Raw genomic sequence first — 13,843 nt, 5'->3', positions numbered from 1 at the left:
TCCAGGAATTTTTCTGTATGTATCCCAATCTATTTATGTTTTCAATCTGTACTATATTTGGTTATAGTGTTTTTAAACTTAGTCACAAGCACACTACTCCAATACTACTCCAGAGTTCTTGAACTTCTTTGAACAAATGCATGTTCATCCCTTTTACTTGTAAATTTGTTTAAAGATTTTATTTATTTCTTTGAGAGAGAGAGAGAGTGTGAGCATGTGGGGGGCTCAGAGTGAGAGGGAGAAGCAGGCTCCCCGCTGAGCAGGGAGCCCAACACGGGGCTCCATCCCAGGATCTCAGGATGGTGACCTGCGGCAAAGGCAGGCCCTTAACCGACTGAGCCACCCAGGCACCTTATTTATTAATTTTTAACCCTCCAGTTATATTCCCTTGAGCTTTCATCCTTTTAGAAGATTTTTAGTTCTTCATTTTTCTCTCCTAACAGTACTCAAATTTATCAACATGCTTTTCAGAGACTTCCTCTCTTTTGATCCATTGTGCTTTATTTTTTAAGGCACATGGGATTTTGCACAAATTTCAAATGTGTCACATGTTGGAAAGAGGAGAGATTTATTTCCCTCTGAATTTTTTCACCCTTCTTACCTATTTTTCCTTTCTTTTCAGGACATGAATCTGCCTCTTTATCCTTCTGTGTTTGGACCGTGAGCTCTTTGAGGACAATTGTAGTTTGCCATCCCAGTGCCAGGCCAATGCGGGTGCATAGACAGCCTTTCATTTATTCAAAGATATTTACTGAGCTCCCTACTCAGTGGCAAATTTTTTCACTGCTTCAACTCCACTTCTTTCTTGCTAAAAGTGAGGTCTTAACTCTTGTGAAAAAGGATAGTAATAACCCAAGTATCCTTTGGGCAATTTCTGTGTTCTTACTCTCAGGTTCTCTACAGGCTGACCAGAGACCCATTTATTGACTAATTTTGTTCCCTCTTTTTCTTTCCTCTTCTCCATCTTTTTTTTTTTTAAAGACTTTATGTATTCATGAGTGACACACAGAGAAAGAGAGGCAGAGACAGAGACATAGGCAGAGGGAGAAGCAGGCTCCATGCAGGGAGCCTTTTGCAGGACTTGATCCCAGGACCCTGGGTCTTGAGCCAAAGACAGGTGCTCAACCACTGAGCCACCCAGGTATCCCTCCTCTTCTCCTTCTTTTTTTTTTTTTTTTAAGATTTTATGTATTTATTCAGAGAGAGAGAGAAGGAGAGAGAGAGACAGGCAGAGGGAGAAGCAGGCTCCACGCAGGGAGCCCAACGTGGGACTCGATCCCAGGTCTCCAGGATCACACCCTGGGCTGCAGGCGGCGCCAAACCACTGCGCCACTGGGGCTGCCCTCCTCTTCTCCTTCTCAGGCAAACCTCAGGATGACAGATGAAGGGCCTTTGGAATTTCTTTTGCTTTTCACCAATCCCGAATTTTATAACCTGCCTCACCAAGCTCTCTTCCTTTGTTCTTTTATTTATTGAACACCTATTGTGTGTCAGGCACTGTTCTAGACTGTGAGGATCTGATAGGAAACAGAACAGGCACAGATATCTGCCTTAAATTGTTGAGGAAGATAGAGAAAAACTGGATTTCAACAATGAAAAGGATTCAGTAGCTTCTTTAAATCTGTGTCTATCTGGTCATCACCAATTATGGTACCTTTCATATATTCTATGCTTGTTTTCTTTTTGAATACATTTATTTAGAGAGAGCTCTTCTCTCTTTCCTCTTTTCGAGCCCCCTTTGATGTTTTACATATGGTCTCTTTCTCTCTTCATCAGGCATGTTAATGGAAATATAGTCTCTAGGTAGGAAGTGATGGAATAAAGTTAGGAAGCATTAAAATTCATAACGTATCTATAAAAATGTTTCTATTTCACATCTAACACTTGTATTAGGTGTTAAGATACAGTGTTATTTGAATTAACAAAAGATTTTCATTTACATGAGATGATAAATAGCCCTTATTCATACATGCTTCCCACTGTAAGTATTAGGTGGGGTTCGATCCTTATCAGTGCACATACTTTTCCAACGAGGCCATATTTTGGTGACAGAGCTAACTGGTGCTAAAATGAATAAAAGCCTCATCTATAGAAACAAACTATTATGGCATTTAGTCGATTGACCAGTTATGAAAGTTGTCGCATACATCAATCCGTAAGAAATACCTTATCTGTTTGTGGCCCAAAAAAAGGTAAACAGGAATTTATGTATATGATAGCCGGAGACCTGCGCAAGGAAAAAAAAATAGTTTCTGAATATTCCTACTAAATTACATCAGTGCTCTTCCTTTCTATTATTTTGTCACAAAATGACTGCCCAATTTGAGTCAAGCAAGAATGCTGAATAAATTTTATGGATGATTTTTAATTTTTTATTGAGGAGGAGGCTGCTGACAGTGAGTTCCTTAAATATACGCTTCTTTTCTATCTTCCCTCCTTTCTTCCCTCTCTCATTGAATGTTTATTTATGTTTTTAAGGTTATCTGATCCTAAAAGGGTGGAATATTTTTAATTCATTTTGAAAGAATGTTTCCATATACATTCTTAAAAATTTTGGATTATTCTTGTAGGACTTTAACACAACACTGAAAATTTGGCATCTGTAAGCATAATTCAACGAAGAATTGTCTTTGCCTTGTTTGAGGACATTTAGTTTTGAAATAACAGCATTAGAGTCTTTTGAAAATAACAGAACATGAACAGAAAATTATTTCCCTTGGAAAAAACTGTAGCTAATTTTTCCTTTGGCTGATTTGCTGCTGAAATCACACATTCGTATAAATGCCAAGCTATACATATGCATATACATATGTATATGGATGAGCACGTGTATGTGTGTGCGCGCGCGTGCGTGTGTGTGTGTGTGTGTGTATGTATGTAAAATTCCACTCTACAATCATGGTATAAATTGGAGAATTTGTCTTTTTAAATTAACACTCATTCATATACAGGTCAGGAAGTAATGCAGAATGTTGGTGTTGCTAGCACATTTCATCCAAGATTTCAATTAATTAAGTTTTACAATTCCCCCATGCAGTGGGCAAATACTGTCATTATCTCTGCTTTATTGATGGAAAATCTGAGAGTAAAATCTTGTTCAAGGTCAAACAAGATCCAGGCCCTCAAAGCCAAAGTGAAAGGGAAATTTGAGACATTTATTTGATATTTCAGTTAAAGATAAGTATTTGTTGAATGAATAAAATATACATATTAAATAAAGATCTTGGATCTGAATTGGTCAAAATAGCTCCTCAATTTTTTTTTCTTTTTGAGAAAAAATGCAATCAAAACTGTGAATTTAGTTGTATTTCGTTCAGCCTCAAGAGAGTTGATGAGTGCAAAGGAGTCCAGTTCAATCTCTCAACGCAGCATGAGGACTGCAAAGGCTCCTGCCATCATGGGGGTAGGATGGACACTGAATTCCGTGGCCAGAGCTATATTTCTGCTTGACTTTATTTTGAACCTATAGTTCTAGCTTGCCTCAGTTTTGGTACAGTAAAAGTTCCAGCTAACTCAGAACAGATTTGGATATTCCAGACAGAATCACCAGATTGAACAAAAAAGTCTCTTAAAAATCCAAAGAGCTTTGGGGACAGTTACAGGGTTATACACTTTGAAGTATAATGCATGTCCTGGCCCCTTTCTACTCTCAATCTATAATATCCCAGTGCTGACTTTGTGGCTGCAAGATAGAGAAGGCCGAATTTTGTTTAAAAGGGTATTAGGTAATTGGTACTGTTATCAGTAAACTTTCCAATAATCACCAAATGGATCATCTCTAAGAGGTATTCTTGTCCAAAGTTCTTTTCTAATTACATTGTCTCATTTGTTTCTTTGTGATGGGAGGACCTGCATTCACTGAGCACTTGCTTATCAGGGACTGTTTACACTGTCATATACATCTCATACCAGGTAGGTTTCTAGTTTTAAACCCACTTTACTTTTTTTTTTTTTTGGTTAAAGATTGTATTTATTTATTCATGAGAGACACACACAGAGAGAGGCAGAGACATAGGCAGAGGGAGAAGCAGGCTCCATGGAGAGAGCCTGACGTGGGACTCGATCCTGGAACTCCAGGATCACGCCCTGGGCCAAAGGCAGATGCTCAACCTCTGAGCTGCCCAGGTGTCCCAACCCACTTTACATTTAAAGAAACCAGGGCAGAAAGAGAAAATAATTGCCTAAGGACACACAGCTGTCATAAGATAGAATACAGATTTGAATCCGAGGTGTAGCATGTCAGACCCTTAGCCTGCAGGAACTATCACTGCCCTCACAAGCAGACAGATATTAATGTACCCATTTTATGGATTAAGGAAACCAGGGAGGTTAATCAATCTGTCTGAACTCACAGGTTTCTATTTTTTTCCTAACAAAGAACTGACTCTACCAGCTGACGAACTTGCGGGATGATAAAATTGTGTGCTGACTAGAAGGTTTTTGTATGTATTATTTGTAAAGTGACATGTTTATTGTACAAATAAATAATAATTGAGCTTGAATCAATAGAAATTTAATTTTAAAATACCGGAAGAGAGCATTAGGTAAGCATTTCAGACAGAGGTCATAAATTCAAAATTTAGTTTCTAAGGTTCAATTTAGTTATGGAGGTTTTTTCAACTGTTTTAATGACTAATACCATCATTTATCTATTTCATCTGCAAATATTTAGAATTGTCAACTGTGTACTCATTGTGAAGGGTCATAATAAAGAAAAACTTGAGGATATGGACTCTCTTGGAGATCTTGAATGTGTTTGGTGATAAAGACCTGCTATCTGGAAAGCTAAGAAGATGCTGTGAAGTACTATAAAGATTTATGGGAAAAGAAAGACCACTGTCAGTTGGCATTAGTTGGGGATGTCTTCATGGAGATCATTGATCCCGAGCTGTGTCTGGAAGGAATAAGGGAATTGGGAATTGCTGAGAACTAGATGCGGAGCATACCCTCTACTATTGCAAGGGTTACCATTCATTGCCAGAATCCTCACTTAGTGTCCTCTCCATGCCAGGCACTGTGCTAGGGGCTGGGGATACAGCTGTGACAATGACATGTAGGTCTGTCCCCTCACAGATTGTACAACTGAGGGGAGAAACCAACATTAAATGAGCAATGATTATAAAGTCTGTGCTGTGAGAGCCCAGAGCAAGGGAATTTGCCCTGGCATGGGAGTCTGGTGGGGGACAAAGCTCCCTGGGGGAAGTGCTCTTTTATTTGATAAGAGATAAAAAGAAGTCAAGAGATGTGCTAACTCTGGTAATTGGCAGTGTAACTCAGACACAACAACTTTTAATCAGCGGCCACCCTTCCTCTGGCACTCTGGTTATTTCTGGCTTTTCTGCTCCTTCCTGGTGAATATCTAAAGAGTTCAAGTTAATTTGAAGGTTATCCTGAGAAAAATATTACAAGGGCTCAATGTTCTCATCACATCCTATTTGGCAGTCACAGCTGGGAGGAGGAGCTACTGGCATCTAGGTGGGATAAGGCCAGGGATGCTACTAGAAATCTCACGATGCGCAGGACGGTCCCCACCCCCTACCTGCCCTCCAACCCTCCAAAGAGAATTATTTGGCCCCAAATGTCGATAGTGCAGATGTTGAGAAACTCTGATCGAGATACCTGAAAATTGAGCTGATTTTGGGAAATTGGACAGTTCACGCTGGCCGAGGCTTAGGATATATAAAGATATGGAAAGGCATTTGGGTCAGAAGTATTGGGTTAAATATGTCTTATGGCCAAGAGTCATGGACGACAAGACAGCTCAAGTTGATCGTACTCATTTTAATAAGCAGTGAGGACATCATTTCACGTTTCTGGACTAAGCCTGAAGGGTATGGTGAAAGAGAACCATAGTTGAGAAAGATATGTCCAGTGACACATGTACATTGGGAGGAACAGGAGGCGGCATGTAGAGGTGGGATATGATCTCAATGCTCTAGACTGGAAATAAGGAGAGCTTAAATTAGAAAAGAGGACAGGGAAGTTAGGAAAAAAAAAAAGAAAAAAAAAAAAAAAGGACACCTGTCAAGAGGCTGTAAAGGCCGTGACTTTAGGAAGTGGCTTATAGGAGGTCAGGAAAAGAAAGGAGACCAGGCCATACCAAAGATGAGAACTTGCACACCAACCCTGGCATTCATGAGAAATGGGAGTAGCAGGAAAAAAGGGCTTTTCGGGGAGAAAATGAATTCGAGTTGGTGCAGGTTGTGGTTGAGATGCTGGCCGGTCCTTGAGTTGCAACCCCCGAGCTGGTGCATGCAATGGTGAGTCGGGAGCACGGAGCCATGACCCCGCCTGGGGACCATGCTACCATCTTTCTTCCAAGCCAGAGGTCCTAAACTGGCAACCTGCAGCCCCATCTGGACTACAGATGTGTTTTGTTTGGCCCGCATAGTGTTTTAAAATTCTTTAAAATCTCCAACAACATACACATCGAGAGACTGCATATAGAAACCCATCTTTTTAGCTTGTCTTGAAATATCTGAGCAGCTGGCAATTCTGGGTTCTCATTTTTGCATGGCAGGAGTCTGAGCTGAGGCTCAGCCACCCCCTTGAGATGGCATCGGTGTCTCCAGGCTGCCTCCCGCCAACACTCCCTGATTTCACCTGGACGGCCCACCTCGAGCATTTACTCTGCCCGCCTCCTTGGTTTCCGCGCTGATTGCATTACTTACCTGTCTTCGTAAGAAGCCTTCCTGGAGACCAGCTCCCTCTACCTTTGTCCGTGACCATGTCCTTCCCACCTGCAGCCTTCACTGTGCTTCCGTCCAAGCTCCCCTCCCCCCATCTCTCCAGACTGCCTTTCTCCTGCTGTGGGTACCCCCGAGTCTCCCCTACTTGCAACATGTCCATTAGATCCTATCACCTCTTGGGATCCTTCGCGCTTCAGCTCATTTTGTTGGATGAGTGAAGGGTTATGGAAGTAGACGAATCTACCACTTCCTATGCATTTCTTTGGAAGCCCCATCCTCTTGTTACCTATCTGAATGTGTTTGCTTCTTTCCCACCTGCTTTCCAGACCCTGTGTCCTATGACTGCCCTCTGAACCGCTTAGCTGTTTGCCCCCACACCTCCCTCACCGCCCCTCCACTACAGAACGCCTTTTCTCAGCGGCAGCAGCTGTGGTTGCCTTGGGAGGTTTGCTCTTCTCCTAATCTCCACCAGCTCCTCTTATTTTATCTAACCTGGATCTCTATGCCTCCTCTGCAGACACAGCTTCAAACAAGTAAGCCCCTGAACCATCCCTCCCTACCCCAGAAAAACAGATTTCCAACCAAAGTCCCCCCTACAGGGACATGCAGAGCTGCCACTGCACATCCCTGGCCTCTACATTTTGCTAAATTTATTGCATTCCTCCAGAAGCCCCTCTGCCTTGTTTCTGGGAAATCTCATCCTTCGCACAGGAAGACAGTGCTGCTGGGTGGTTCAGAGCATGAGCCGTGAAGTCAGGCTGACCTGAGCTGGAGTCCTAACCTCTTCTATGCCGTTGTGGGGGTCTTCATCAGTAAGATGAGGCCATTCTGAGGATTAATTAAGGTAATATTTGGGAGGGGCTTAGCACAGTGCCTGGCATATTTTAAGCATCATTAGCGGCAACATGGTCTTCTTCATGATTCAAGACCCGCTTGTCTGCAATAAACCTTTTCCAGCAAGGTCAGTCCCCAGATCTCTCTTGCAAAGTCCTACTGCACTTCTTGTCTGGGCTATTCAAATCCACCCATTTTACAGTTCCTAATGATATGCCTCGGTTGTGAGCTCTCAGCAGACCAGAACCAGATTTTTTAACCTCTGTGCCTGCGCCCACCCTTCATCAGCATATTCTAAATGCCAAATATGTCCACGGCTTTCCATGAATATTTGTAGGCTAAAAAAATTATTTGAGGCTGTGAAGCACAAAACAGTTTTAAAACAGACTTCCAATGCCTTTCCATTTAATTAGAAGGAAACTGTTTTGTGTTCCTTATCTATCTATTGTGCTGTCTTAAAATAGGAATAATAAAATAGACCACGTACTAATCCAGCAGTCACTCTCAAGAAAATTGGGACTTGACACTTTAATTAAGATCATGTAGTAAAGCATTTGGCCAGAAGATGGTGCAGTGTTCAAGGGATAGCTAGCTCCCTCTGAAAGTCAAAAAAACTGATTTTTAAAGGGCTGAAATTGCAATCCAACCAAGTCTATAAAGAAATAGAAGAAAGTGATGCCAGTTCAGCTTTGACACCATCCTAGGGCTTAGCAAGTGTCACGCTTTCATGTAGTTTCTTACTTCTTCCTGCCTAGCATAATGAGCTGGAGGATTCTTCTAATTAGCTAAATATTATTGTACATCAGAGTGGGGCCGTGCTTCCTGTACATTCTTATTTGTGTTTTGCCAGCCAAGGGAAGAAAGCTGTCAGAGGCAGGAACAGATGTAAGAAAGGCGCAAAACATACCAAGAAGTCATGGCACTTCTTTACTATCGGACGAGTCATTTAACTTTGCGTGTTTTTAATTCTGATATTAGTATGACTCCTTCAAGCCTGTGCGTAGGACTGGGAAAAGCTTTTGTGGGTGGTGTGTGTGCAGCGTGCATGTGTCAAGTTTTCTCTGCCCTCCGCAAGGTCGTGTGAGTTGGCTTCATCGCTAAAATATCCTCTGTAAAGCCCACACTGACCCAGTCTTCTGATTATTTTCTGTAATGTGCGGAGCCAGGTAAAGGCATGCTGCAGTTGGCTTAAATTTCCTGTTGACAGGGACTGGAAACTCATTAAAAAGGGAAGATTCAAAGTTGATGCCGATCAACTATCTCCTATCAAGTTTGTGTATCGTGTACTTGTTCCTTTTTTTTTTTTTTTTTTTTGCCATGTAGAGTCTTCTGAAAATTGAAAACTAATTTATGATCATGTAGTTATTAGCACAATCACAAAAGAGGTCACTGGTCTTTCCTTTAATTTCTGTCACAGGCTGCAGGCCGTATTATGCTAAATCAAGGATACGGGGAGATAATTAACATAGCAACTCTGGCAAGTTTAATAGGTGAGTGATGAACATTGAGAGTTAGGTTTCAAAATTCATGTCTTAATTAGCACCGCCCGAGTGTGCTGATGGAGCGGCTCCAGCGCATGTGTCCCGGGTACCCTCTGTCAGGCCAAAGTTTCTGTGAGTTGCCTGTAAACCTGTTGTTATTAGATCGAGAGACTTCAAGGAGAGGGAGAAAAAGGTGGCTTGGGTTTTGTTTGGAAAAAACTACGTGAGGTGTCTTAGGCTGGTCCCCTGTGCGGCTCTTCCAGAAGAATCCACCGTACTGGATCAGTTCTCACCTGGGATGGCGTTGTCAATGTCCCATTTGACACAGCCAAGAGACTTTTGTGGTTGTCACTCTGGGGCCTGGGGAGAAGGTGTCGCTGGCACCTGGTGCGTAGAGGCCCGGCTGCTGCTGAAATTCCTATAGGACACACGGGACAGGCCCCACAGCAAGGACCTGGCCCCAAACCTCCATGTCGATAGGCCGAGGCCGAGCAGCTCTGTCCCCCGCCACCACGGACTGTGTCGGTGGTTGTTGGGCACCGCTGATCGCCAACAGGTGTCACCACAGCCCCCGTTCCATCGGCAGCGTCGTCAACGAGAGAGTCCATAAACCCTTGTAACATATGGAATGAAATCCCAACTGCAAAGCTTTTGTGGAAGGCAGTTACATGCTGGTGAGCTGAGGCCCTATGCAACCAAAATTGATCAATTACACAAATTAAGCATAGCCCTTAAGGAATTTATTTTATTGGTCTGGACATCTGTTGCAGTATTGTCCAAATCCAAAACTCAAATGGTGCCTCGGGTTGCCAAGTTAGGCAAGAAAATCTAGTAGCTATAAAAGTACAACTGAAAACCCTATATTAATATCACGTCCATCTGCTGAATGTTACATAAATATGCAGACTTTTTATTTTCCTTGGGAATAACATTTATTTTTACTGTGCCCAGTTTGACATTCTTATGACATTCTGTTCAGTTTATTACATTGTAACTTTAAATGTTTCTTCAAAAATGCATTTATAATGTTGTTGTTAATCTTTTTTCAAGGGTCTGTACCACCTGTTTAACTTACAGTTAAATAGAGAAGTCCTTTTTCTTATAGGAAGAATGGGAAATCTTTGGACAAAGAGGCTCAGAAAAGATTTTGAGTAACACTTGTGTAGTGTAAAGGGAAATTATATAACAGCCATGAATGCTAATATTCCATCCTGCTCTTTTACAAGTTGAAATGTAATCTCCATTTTAAACTAAATTAGCATCATTTCCAAACAGAGTATCATATTTATATCAGATTTATACAACCACATCAGATTACTATTAACATGTAAAATAGTCTCTTTTATGCTGCGGGTAAAAAATAGATTGAAGAGAATGATTTGATTTCCACTGTAATGTTGGGGATTTAAATTAATCTGAGTGGACATGTTTAGATTGAGAGTAACTCCGGCGTTGAAGAAACAGCAGGTAGGGGCGGCTTTACCTTAAGAACCTGTTGTGATCCTGGCACCAAGAAAAACTTGCAGTTATAAAAGTACATCTGAAAATCATGATGTTCCTATCATGTCCATCTGCCGAATGTTAAATAAATATGTTGGTTGGTTATTTAAATATGTTGAGTGGTTAAGCCAACTGGAAAATTATAGGATATGTGTAGGAAAACTTAGAGGACATTTTTGTTCATGTTTTTTCTTCCTTCATTCTCATTTTACGTATTCAGTAAAACACTTTTTTGGTAGTCAATTATTGAATGGATTGTAGTCTAATAATAAGATTAGCTAGGATGATCAGGGAAAGTTAAGAAGCAAAAAAATTAAAAAAATAAATAAGTACATTATAAAGCGAACAACACTTGGCACAGACTTCTGGGAGACTTCCTTGTGTTATTTTCTATTTTAAAAGGAAAATGTATATATAGAGCATTTTATCAGATTCATTTTAAAGAACATTTTAATTATGAAAGTGGTCCATGCTTGCGATAGGACATTTAAATAATATAAATGAAAAAGATTATTAAAAATCAATACAATTTTCTTCATTTTAAAAGAACATACATTGACCCTAAGTTCCAAGGTTGCGAGGTTCAGGAAAAGAGTAATAATGGATGTTGTTTTTTCTTTACTAGAAAGCCACGTTGACTTGACTATCATTTCTAACAGAATTCTTGTATCCTCCTACTCTTGGAACTAAAGAAGGGAGGGTTATCTGGGTAAGTCCCAAATAAACTCACTGTAGGGAAATGCATCTCTGATGTCAAAGAAGATAGACAGAAAAATGAAGGAGGTGTCTGAGGATCTGAATTGGCCATGAGGGGAAGAGGGGTCAGTTATTTGCCATTTATATATTGGTGAACTAAGCCCATTTGAAATGAGAGGAGATGAGATACTTTTTACAGTTGTGCTTGCACTGGAAAGGGAGGGGGCAGAGGTGAGGAATATGGGGTCAGCTGTAAAGAGGTTTCATGCTAGGGATTGCCTTAGAAAGATGGGGGATGTGTAACTCATTGAGGCAGAATGGGCAGAAAGGAGCATCCCCCAGATACCCCGGAGACCTGAGCTTTCCCTCCCACCTCGGCTGTGGGCAGCCCTATTGTCTTGGGCAAATCAGTTATTCCATTGGGGAAATAACCAGTATGGAAGCTGTCACTCAACAATCTGCGGTGGGGGGAAAAGTCTAGAGAAAGGTGTCCATAGCTCAGCCGTCAGCACTATAGCACTATCTAGGGATCCTTGTGATTTATATTCATGCACCCACGGAAGGAGATGGATGGTGGAGGAGAGGAGGTAACTTGCTTTTGCTTTTGGAGAGATTGACTCTAAACGGCCCAACGAAGAATCCCTCTTTGATTCCCAGTAGTCTTAAAACCAACAGGCATTTTCTTTTCCTGTTATAGAACTGCCGCATTTATTGAAGTCATAAGCCCGTAGTCTATCTTTAGACTCTTGATGTAATTTCTGAATCACCAACCATTTCGGAGACCACAAGATATTTAAAAATAAGATAAGAAATATTGACTGAGACTCCCTGATGCCTGCAAGGGAAACGAAGACACCGTGGCGGAGGTTTACAGTGGAGTTTCTCTCCTGCAGCTCGTACGCATCGAAAATGACATGATCTATCCCAAGGAATGACTTAAGGCCCGATCCACTTAAACAGCTCCAAGTGATTTATCAGAAATGTGCTTGTTTGGAACATTTTGCAGTAACAGCCTATGGGAGGTGGTGGGGTTAACTACCAAAATTGTGCATAACTTGGGTCCTGTGTATGGCAATTAATCAAGAAATTATATTCTTTGACTTTCTAACAACCCACAGAGAGTGCTACATCTGTGGTGTGTTTCAAGAGAGAGAGGTGGGGAGGGGTACCGAAGGATGAAATATTTCTTCTAATAAAATGCTAATGGTTTTGTTTTGGAGAAAAAAGTATTGAATTATTGTGGGGTTAGATTTATCTGTATGAGGGTTTCTCAAGTCACAGTCAATAAGTGCTTGTGACAGAAAGGCACGTATTCTCTGAGTACCCTACTACGTATTCTCTGAGTACCCTACTCCAGCCCTCTAAGCGACTTCAGGATTACGGCCAGACCCCTCTGTATGGTGTGGAAGCCAGAGTGTAGGAATAAACGTTGTCATGGAAAACTGTGGCATCTCAGGCTGTGGCTGTGGGCATTTATTACATTCTCAAGGCTATCGTTCACCAAAAGCGTGTGGGAATGTGTTAGTAAAGACAAGGAAGGCATTGCCATTTATTTATAGTGTCCTTTGGAGGCAAAACCTGTGCCTGTGTGGACACCCCAGTACTCAGGTCTTCAAGGCCAGGGTTGCTAGACGGTGCCTGCTGTACTTAGGAACCCAGAACTCGCAACTCTCCTAGAGGGTTACTTTGACAAATTCAGTGGCTGAAAACTTAAAGGAGGTTAGCATCACCAAGAAAAAAAAAAAAAAAAAAAAAAAGGAAATTTCCAGCAACCAGAGTAGCTCTGTAATATCTTTTCGCTTCTGTGGTCCTTTGTGATGTGGTTCAAATTGTGAGTCCTAACGTTTTAGAGTTCTATCATTGGCTTTTTAAAAATTGCAATTTGGGGCACTTGGGTGGCTCAGTGGGTGAGCATCTGCCTTTGGCCCAGGGTGACCCTGGAGTCCCGGGATCGAGTCCCACATCGGGCTCCCTGCATGGGGCCAGCTTCTGCCCCTGCCTATGTCTCTGCCTCTTGCTCTGTGTCTCTCATGAATAAATAAATAAAATTTTTTTTTAATTTTTTTTTAAATTTTTATTTATTTATGATAGGCACACAGTGAGAGAGAGAGAGAGGCAGAGACACAGGCAGAGGGAGAAGCAGGCTCCATGCACCGGGAGCCTGACGTGGGATTTGATCCTGGGTCTCCAGGATCGCGCCCTGGGCCAAAGGCAGGCGCTAAACCGCTGCGCCACCCAGGGATCCCCTAAATAAATAAAATCTTAAAAAAAAATTACAATTTAGTGGATACGTAAGGAGCAGCTACTTTGTTGCAACATCTGGCAGAAGACAGAAAGAGGGAGGAACACCTGACTCCTGCCTTTAGGACCTAGTGCAGCGAAACAGGCAGTTAGAGCAGTATTTAGAGTGCGGTAAATGCAATCCTAATGACCATCGTCTGGCTCTGGACACTTAGTCTACGGCAGGCACTGCATTGTGTCCGTTTTCACGGGCAAGGGGGTTTCAGCTTGGACAGAGTTTAGGTCGTGCAGTTAACAAGAGGAGGGGCTGCTGTTAACGGGTCTGCTTCCCTCACCTGCTACGTAGGAAGCACACAGCTGATGTGCCCCTGTGAGCCAGGCCCTGTGTTGAGGGCTTTGCAC

The sequence above is a fragment of the Canis lupus genome, chromosome 19 (genome assembly GCF_048164855.1).
Source record: "Canis lupus baileyi chromosome 19, mCanLup2.hap1, whole genome shotgun sequence".
Lineage (NCBI taxonomy): Eukaryota > Metazoa > Chordata > Mammalia > Carnivora > Canidae > Canis > Canis lupus.
Note: the sequence above shows the minus strand (reverse complement) of the source record.